Source organism: Pseudorca crassidens, chromosome 14, assembly GCF_039906515.1.
Source record: "Pseudorca crassidens isolate mPseCra1 chromosome 14, mPseCra1.hap1, whole genome shotgun sequence".
NCBI classification, from domain to species: domain Eukaryota; kingdom Metazoa; phylum Chordata; class Mammalia; order Artiodactyla; family Delphinidae; genus Pseudorca; species Pseudorca crassidens.
In genome coordinates this window covers 71352490-71361266 of record NC_090309.1, presented here as the reverse complement: position 1 = coordinate 71361266, position 8777 = coordinate 71352490, and the positions used below count along the sequence as shown (strand labels likewise).

General features: G+C 43.8%; 1 protein-coding gene across 2 annotated transcripts in view; it reads left to right on the top strand.

The window, feature by feature from the left end:
- The window catches only part of MAPRE3 (microtubule associated protein RP/EB family member 3), a 47882-nt gene that overhangs the window by 1426 nt on the left and 37679 nt on the right, over positions 1–8777 (top strand). The window lies entirely within an intron of this gene.

Genomic DNA, 8777 nt, shown 5'->3' with positions numbered 1-8777 from the left:
CACAGCCAGAAGCTGTCTCTTAATAAACGTGCCTCAACTCGAGGGCTCCTAACTACTGTGTGTACCTCATTGCCAACTTCCTTTGATTCTTTTTTTTTTTTTTTTTGCTTTCAAATCTCAGTGTACTGTTAGAAAATGTGTGTAAATATCACCCAGTTAAACTGTAGAAGAGGCTTTGGGTTTTTTTACTTTAGGGTGCAAAAGGCGTAGATGGTTCAGTTCTAAAAATCATGGTGAAGAACCCACAAATTTGGAGTTTCTGGCTTGCAAACGGTGAGGAATAACGATTTTGCGCCTTGACTTTGCTCAATCATGGCCTATTGGCAGCCTCCTCAGAGCCACTCCCCGCCCCCATGCCCATCAGATTAGTTTACAGTAGCAAAGACGGCTGTCGCCCTAGTTTTAAACATAGAGATGAAGTTCAGGAAAACTACTGCCCCCATGCAGCAGTGCAGTTTCTTCTGTTTCGAATGCCAGTCTGGGGTTTGGTGGGATGCACCTGCCTGCGGGGCGATGGGAACTGTGGGGCCTGAGAGTTACATTCCTTCTGTGTGGTCCTCTCTGTGTTGCATAGCTCACCGAAATACCCGAGCAGGGCAGGAGCAGACAGCTGTGCTGGAGAGCTGCTCCTCCTGAGTTGAGTGTATTTTGGGAATCAGCGATATTACTGGGGTGGAGGGTTGTGAATTAAGAAGCAAGAAAATGTGTCAAGGCTAGATAGATCAGGAGGGTGTGAGTAAAATGTCCCCTTTACAGTTTACTGTGGGATAGGACATTTCCAGAGCACCACAGTGGTTTTTATATAGGTTAATTTGCCTTTAAAATCCATACCTGTGTTTTACGAGATAATGATGGAATGCCTTTTAAACTGCTGCTGTTGGGAAACAGGACTAATACCTGTGTCTCATACGTTGCCTATCCAGTTGTTACTGAGTGTAATTGTTAAGATCAGGGAGAGGGACATGATTTGAACCAAATTAGACCTAAATCTATGTGATCTATGTTGTAGTCTTGTAGCACTATATTTCCTTGATTCTAAGACACACCAGCAATTTACCAGCAGCTTTTAGGTAAACTCATTTAACACTACCAGATCAAAATATACATGTTGAGTCTACGGTGCCTCCTAATTTCAGGAACATTAAAACAGCCAGGAAGCGGCCAGATTTGAAGGAGGGATTTGCGTGTCTTAGAACTGAGAATGATATTTATAATATTCCTGGGGATGTGATGATCCTGAGAGTGCATGCATTGTGAGGACGGATTTCCTTAAGTCCTTTCCCTAAGCCAGCCTACTCTGTGGGGTCGTGTATGTAAGATGATTGACTGCAGTTAGGCATGGCAGTTGGCTGTTGAAGAGAGGAAAGTTCCTATGTGGGACTCCATCCCAAGGCCTTCATATGGTACCCTCCAGAAGCGGAGCCAACTAGCTGGCAGCAAACATCGTATGAGCTGTACCTGAATTTAGCCAAGTAACATCTTTCAGAAGCTGAGCAGAAAATGTAATTTTTCTGAACCAAAATGCATCTGATTTGTTCACAGACATATTTGTAAAGATCCTAAGGCACATGTCCTCCCCCCCGTAGGATGTTAGAAGTGGAGAGGACTTCAGATGGCTCAGTGTTCTCATTTCCAGATTTCAGTATGAGACACCAAGAGTTAGTGACTTGCCTGAGGTCACCCAACTAATGTATAAAGTATGTGAAAACATTTTGTCAGCTGTGCACACCATGCAAATTAATGTTGGTAGTTATTAGTGGCTGAGTCAGGATTAGAACCCAGATTGCCAGTCTAGGGCTATTCTACAATACCATGTTACCTCATCCCTCATATTTAATATTCTAGAGGGTTTTAATAAAAAATAATTTAGTAGTCTGTAATTAGCCCTGTAGACAAGGGCTTGTTTTTTGTCTGATTGCAAAGCCAGGTGAAATTGAGTGTCACACTGTCTAATTAAATATTTATTCTTGCCATCTCAAAAATATTTTTTCCCCACGCAGTGCATTTCAACTTCAAGGAAGTTTTTCCTTTCTTAAATTTGCATCATCTAACGTAAAGCAAACGCGAAGGTGGGTGTTTGAAGTCTTCGCAACTTATCTGTGAGGCTACTGCTGTATTCCAGGAAGCAAGGTGGAGAGGGCTGAAAGGGGGCCGAGAGGAGGAGCAAACTGGATTATCTTCCAGCTCCCAGAATGTAACCTTCTGTGGTTCCTGGAAGCCATAGAGATTTCTAACCCCTATCCTTGAGAAAGGGAGGTGATCTGGCCTCTGGAAGCAGACAAACCTGCGTTCAAATCCCAGTCCCACCACTTCCTGACCATGTGGCCTTGGGTGAGTTATGGAACCTGAGTGCCAGTTTTCTCATCTGCAAGCCTGAAATGCTACCCATCTGTTTTTGTTGTTGTTTTTTTTTGCGGTATGTGGGCCTCTCACTGTTGTGGCCCCTCCCGTTGCGGAGCACAGGCTCCGGACGCGCAGGCTCAGCAGCCATGGCTCACGGGCCTAGCCGCTCCGCGGCATGTGGGATCTTCCCAGACCGGGGCACGAACCCGTGTCCCCTGCATCGGCAGGCGGACTCTCAAACACTGCGCCACCAGGGAAACCCTACCCATCTGTTTTACAGGATTAAATGAAAGGAAGTGTGTAGAGTACCTGCTTAATAAGAGATAGCAACCATTAATTTATATTACTAAAGTATAAAATAAAAAATAATGCTTTCCAAATTTTATCATGACCTAAGTCCATCTTGGCCCCCCAATTCAGCAACCCCCATCTCCCAGCAGGCCTCTCGGTGTGTTTGACATGCACAGAGGGATTTATCCTGTGAAGACCTGGCACTTGCAGCGTTATTTCAACTGCCAAAATAGGAGTATATGAACTGCCCCTTTGTTTCCATGTATTCAGCTGACCTGGTTATCTGAAAGGCTGGCAGGGCGGGAGCAGTTGACTGGGAGAGCAGAGACTTCGTGCGTTTGTGTATGTCATGGTGGCGGTTAGTCCTCCGCTGGGGAGGCCAGTCTGGGGAGTGATCTTAATTTGAAATGGAAAAGCTGCTGAGCTCTCCCTCGTGAGTCAAGCTCGCAATGGCCTTCATTCAGTTCCTCTACTATTAGAGGTGTAGCTTTAATTGGTGACTGCTCAGATCAGCTCTGCATCTGGGAGATGTGGAGGGCCCAGGAGAGGAGCTATCTGCCTTAGGAGGGAAACCTCCTTGCTAGTGAGGAGAGGTAAAGGGAGGGCATTTGGGGTGGCAACGGTTCCAGATGGAGTCAAGGCGGAGACTGCCACGTAATTAGGGAGCCCGGGCAAGCCATTCAGGTGGGACACAAATGAATTTAAGTTCCTAAAAATTTCATTTGGAAAGAAAATACTCATAAATAGGCATCTTAAGACTGAAAATTTAAACACAATAGTTTTAACCTCTGGGAAGTGGAATTTGAGTGTGGAGGAGTGAAAAGGACACTCAAAGGAGAACTCCTTTTTTTCATATATAATTCTATCTGTGAATTGTTGTAAGAAGCATGTGTGTGCTTTTGTAATTTAATGAAGACCAATAGAGTTGGTAGTGGTTGTTTTTCAGTAAGTACATTTTGGTGAGCAAGAAGCAGTTGCCTTTACTTGGAGCCGTCAATGCTTGGGGCAGATGGGGTTAGACTGCTTCCTTCAAACAGGCCAAGCCAGTTTGCACCAAACCAGGCTCGTAGGTAAGGACAGGACCCTCCAAAGTGGCTGCTTCCTGGCAGCCCAGGATACTTCACTGACCTCCTACCTCACCACCTCTTCCTAGTCTCTTCATTCCCTTCTTGAGAATTGTCCCTTCCTTCTCTTGAACAGTTGAAGTAATCATTGTTATTCTAATAAGCTATTTTAATTTTCAACTATTGATGAAAATGGCATCTGACCAGATGACCTTTATGAAAAATCTGTGCCCCTTACTTAGCATGAAGAGGGCTTGAAGTATAATGGCACCCAGCTGAAATGCTGACCTACTCTGTTATGGTAGCCGCGTTTTAGATCAGATCGGGCTGATAGAGCACAACTTTCCCACAGTGATTTATTAACTGCTTCCCCTAGGAATCACTGATAAACTGACAAAATTATTAAGTATGATTGAGCTTTAATTTTCTCCTAAGTTGGTCAGTTGTGTTTCCTAGCCAGGTGTCCTGTTTATTATAGAAAGATGACACACCTATCATTGGACACGTGCTTTGACTTGCTTAACCAAGCGTTAGGATGGGTTATGATGAGTAATCCACATTCCATCACGCAGTGTTCCCTTTGGCCAAGAGTACAGATTTGGGCGACAGTTGGCCAAGGTTGGTGAGGCTTCCTGTGGCCAAGGATGGTTTTTCCTCTGTGTAGAGTTGACTGGCTAATACTGGCCTAAGTCCAATATCTTGTTCTCACTAGCATCGTGCCCTACCAACTTTCCTAAACGGGTATAACGTTACATCGGTGTTTTGAGCTCTGGACACATTATTTGCCTGAAGTAAATAAAGATTTGGCCTATCTAAATGTTGTGACTCCACGTAAAATGATTTTTTTCCTGAAACTATTTCTTGTATATAGGGGATACATACCAGTTGTGTGATATATTTAAAATAACTGAGCAAGAAGCATGGCTTCAAATTTGCCCAAGTAGTTTTGACAGTGTGTATCAAAAACGTTAAAAGGAGCATATGTTTAGATCAGAGATTGCTGTTCTAGGAGTATTGCGAAAATCAGAGATGTATATAAAAATACCTATACAGTGATTTTTATTAATGCAACATTATTAATTATAATCATTATTAATAACAGCAAATAGTTAAAACAACCAAAAGGATCAATAATTAGGCATTGGTCAGTTCACCTAGATGAAATACTGCACAGGCATCAAAAATCTTGTAGACTATTTTTTGATATCAGAAACTTTTGATATAATCAATGAAAGAAGGATGCAAAATTGTGTGGCAAGAATGATACCAACTTTATTTTAAAATATATGGAAAGGTCCTAGAAGGGCATATGCCAAAACCATAAGTGATTATCTTTAAGTAACGAGATTACTTTTCTTTCTGAGTGCTTTTCAGTGTGTTCCAAACTTTTCTGCATTAAACAGCTATAAGTTTCATTACAAAATTTTTAAACCAGCGATGTATAGTTTCCATGTAGTAGAGCAATTGCTAAGAAAATCTCAAGGTATTTAATTTTTTATTATTTTGTTTCACTATGGTCATGATTCAAGGTAAACACTTCTCAAAGGTGTTCCTTTAGATAGTACTTCATTTCTTCTTTGAGAGAGAGCGTGCCCGGAGTGTTACTGTGTGGGTGTGTGACTTAAAACCATAGTCTAGAAACTCTCAATTCCAGCCGTCCAAATGAAGTAGTCTCTCTTGACTCAAATGAGATGTAAAAAAAATTATGAAAAGAAAGTGTCTTACAATATAGTCTTCTTTGCCTCTTAACTTTTGCTGTTTAAATTTATCAGATTTCAGTAAAACCCCGTGTACCACAGGGCTCCATTTGGGTGGACTTTTTCTCCCCATGTCTTTGCAGATTCTCTGGTGTCCTGGTTCCCCCATGTCTCAGGGGCCTTATTTGAGGCTTTCTCCCTTGTTTTGGCGGTTGTGCACCTATCTGAACTATCTGTTTTGAAAGACTCCACCCAGGCCTGCAGCAGCCTCCTTCCTCCCTTTGCCCTGGCCATATTCTGTTCCGCCCTCAGCTCAGAGGCCCTTTTTCTTCCAGGCGTGGGTGGAGAAGGTTGGGTAGCCACCTGGCAGCAGAAGCCCACTGCGGGGATGGGCTGGGCGGGTCCCTGGAGCTGCTGACTGTGATGGGAGGGGCTGGCCCGGCCGCTGCTGTCCTCTCGTTCATTTTCCCATCCACGCACACACTGTGCATCATCTCTGTGGCCTGTCCAGTGGGCTGATACCTGCCCTCTACCTGTGGTGGTGTCGGCCCACCTCTGAGCGCCGGGACGTAGAGCTGAGGAACCATGTGGTTTATCACGCAGCTCGGCCTGTGCTGCTGTGTAAATGTTTTCTAAGCAGGGTCTGCCTCTTCTTCCAAGTGGTTCTGACTCCCCAGACACCTGTCCCAGACAGGGTGGAGGCCTACCCTGCCACCTGGGATTATTAGTGAACATGTCTTTGGGTGTGGCTCGCTGGGGACACTCCACCGCCTGGAAAGAGCGACTGTGGGAGAAGCATTCATCTTCTCTTGAGGGTGTTGTCCAGGTCACCTGGTAATTTAAATGGTGTTTCCTGCCTGGTAAGAAATGAAATCTCAGCTGCTCTGAGTCAGCAGAATCATAGTTGAACTGCTGTGTGTTGTGCCATGTGAAAGGGGCAGGCCTTGGACCACTGGATGAAATTAAATATCCCTTCCCATATGGGGAGTGTCTCACTGAAGGCTTATCTCCGGTGGTGTAACATGCACTGTGTAGCTAGGCTTTTCTGCAGCACCAGACTCTTGGCAGACAGCCGTCAGCCCCCACTCCCGTCCCTGCAGATTATTGCCACTTATCAGGGTCTCTGATTCAGTCTGTGATCTGTCCTGATTTTAGATGGGTAGAGTTCACCGCTGAAAGCTCCCAGTTTGGGCATCCTATTAACACCTTTAAGTGACAGGACCACTGCTAAGTACAGAGATGTGTTATGCTGGCCCTAAAATAGCAAGGTACAGTGTTTTGAGAGTTGATAACATTTGTATTCCCCAGATAGTATAGTTTCCAGGTTTATAGGTTATTCATATAAATTTGCATATTGTCTTCTTAAGGCCTTATTCTAAGTATACTCTCAATAAGATCTCTCCAAGTCCTTTCTGTTTTGTATTCTGAGTCATTATGGGGTATAAAAGAAATGAGATTCAACCTCTGTCCATGAGAAACTTCAGTCTGGTTTGGAAGCTAAGGTGGATATGTGGAATGATTAGCGTGCATGACGACACTGGGCGTTGATAATACATCTGTGCTCCTTTGTGGTATAAGCCATGGTCTCTGCCCTTAAGGAACTCAGCTAACATTCTGGCAGGAGAATTGGACACAAAATTATATAAATCGCTATCACACAATGGGGTGGGAACGCCAGCAGTGATGGGAAAGGGTGCTTTGGTAACCCAGGCAGAAGAGTGACCCTGAGCGTGTAAGAGCTGGGGAAGCCTTCAGAGAGGGAAGCATATCGGAGCTGGGTATGCAGGGTAGCACAGGATCCCACCCACCAGAGGACAGGTGAGTAGGAGAGTTCAGGCAAAAGAAATGAAAAGAACAGCATATTGTGAGTCACTAGCACTACAGAGTCTAAATTCAAAAAGGGCTCTGAGAGGAAAATAATCATTGTGAACTGGAGTAATCAGAAAAGACTTCACAAAGGAAGCAGACCCTGAGCTTGTCCTGAAGATGAGAAGGCTTTGAGTAGACAGGACACCAGAGAGGGCTTTCCACGAGGCAAGGTGCCACGTCTTGGAAGGAGTGACTGGCCAAGGACCATAAGTAGGTCACCTTTACCAGACTGAGGCTGTGAGAGTTTGCACAACATTGGGAACATTAGTCAGAAATTAGGAAGTTGAAGAGACAGTTTGGAGATAAGTTTTGGTTTAGGCATGGAGAACTAAAGATGACAATTGGAGACATCCAAGTGGAGTGATCACAAAAGCCCAGAAGCTGAGGATGAGGTTGGATGGAGCTATGGGTGTGAGAGTCAACAACACAGGAGCGATGGCTTCCCTGAAAGGGGGTTTCTCCAGGGGTCTTGGGTACAGAGCACAAAGACCAGAGCCCCAAGTAGTAAGCTTTGAGAATTGTCCATAATTAGGAAAAAAGTGAAGCAATGTGGGGAAGTAGGAGGTTTCAGAGCAAGGGAAGAGGGCTTCAGTGCTGCTGGTTTAACTAGACTCAAGGATTCATCCAGAAGAAAATCATGGCAAGGGTGTCACTCCAGTGAAACGCTGGAGATGGAAGCCAGATTGGGTACCGTTAAGCAGGGAACTGGGTACAGAGCAAGTAGAGGCAATAGATAGTCACCAGAGAACGGCAACAGGGAAGGGGAGAAAAGTAGTAACCAGAAGAAGCAGCGGGATCAAACTTTTTTTGTTACAATTCTGTTCCTTATCATCAAACATATATAAAATTTTAGTAAGCATGTAGTTTTTGTCTATGTAGTTTTTGTGTATTGAAGTGTGCTTCATCTACAGATTTCTCTATGTCGGCACAATCCATAGATTTGTCACTGCAAACATCCCCTTCCCTCTGTGGTATTCCATTACAGTGATACCAAAATGTGCTTAACCATCAATCTATTATTGGGCAATTAGGGTATTTCCAATATTTTGCAAGCGTAAGTATCTCTGCTCTGAACATCACTGTACAAATTCCTTTTTTTTCCTTTTTGGGTTATTTCTTCAGAGGTATATCCTATAAAGCAGAGTTACTGAGGCCATTGGTACAAACAATGTTAGGTTTTTTTAAATTGAGATATAATTGACAGATAACATTATATTGGTTTCAGGTGTGCAAATAACGATTCAATATTTGTATACACTGCAAAAAGATCACCATGATAAGTCTAGTTAACCTACATCACCATACATAGTTACAGTTATTTTTGTTATGATCTTGTAAGATCTGCTCTCTTAGCGACTTTCAAATACATAATACGGTATCATTAACTATAGTCACCATGCTATACATTATATTCCCCAGGACTTATTTATTTTATAACCGGAAGTTTGTGCCTTTTGACCACATTCACCCAGTTCCCTCACCCCCACCCCGACCTCTGGCAACCACCGATCCG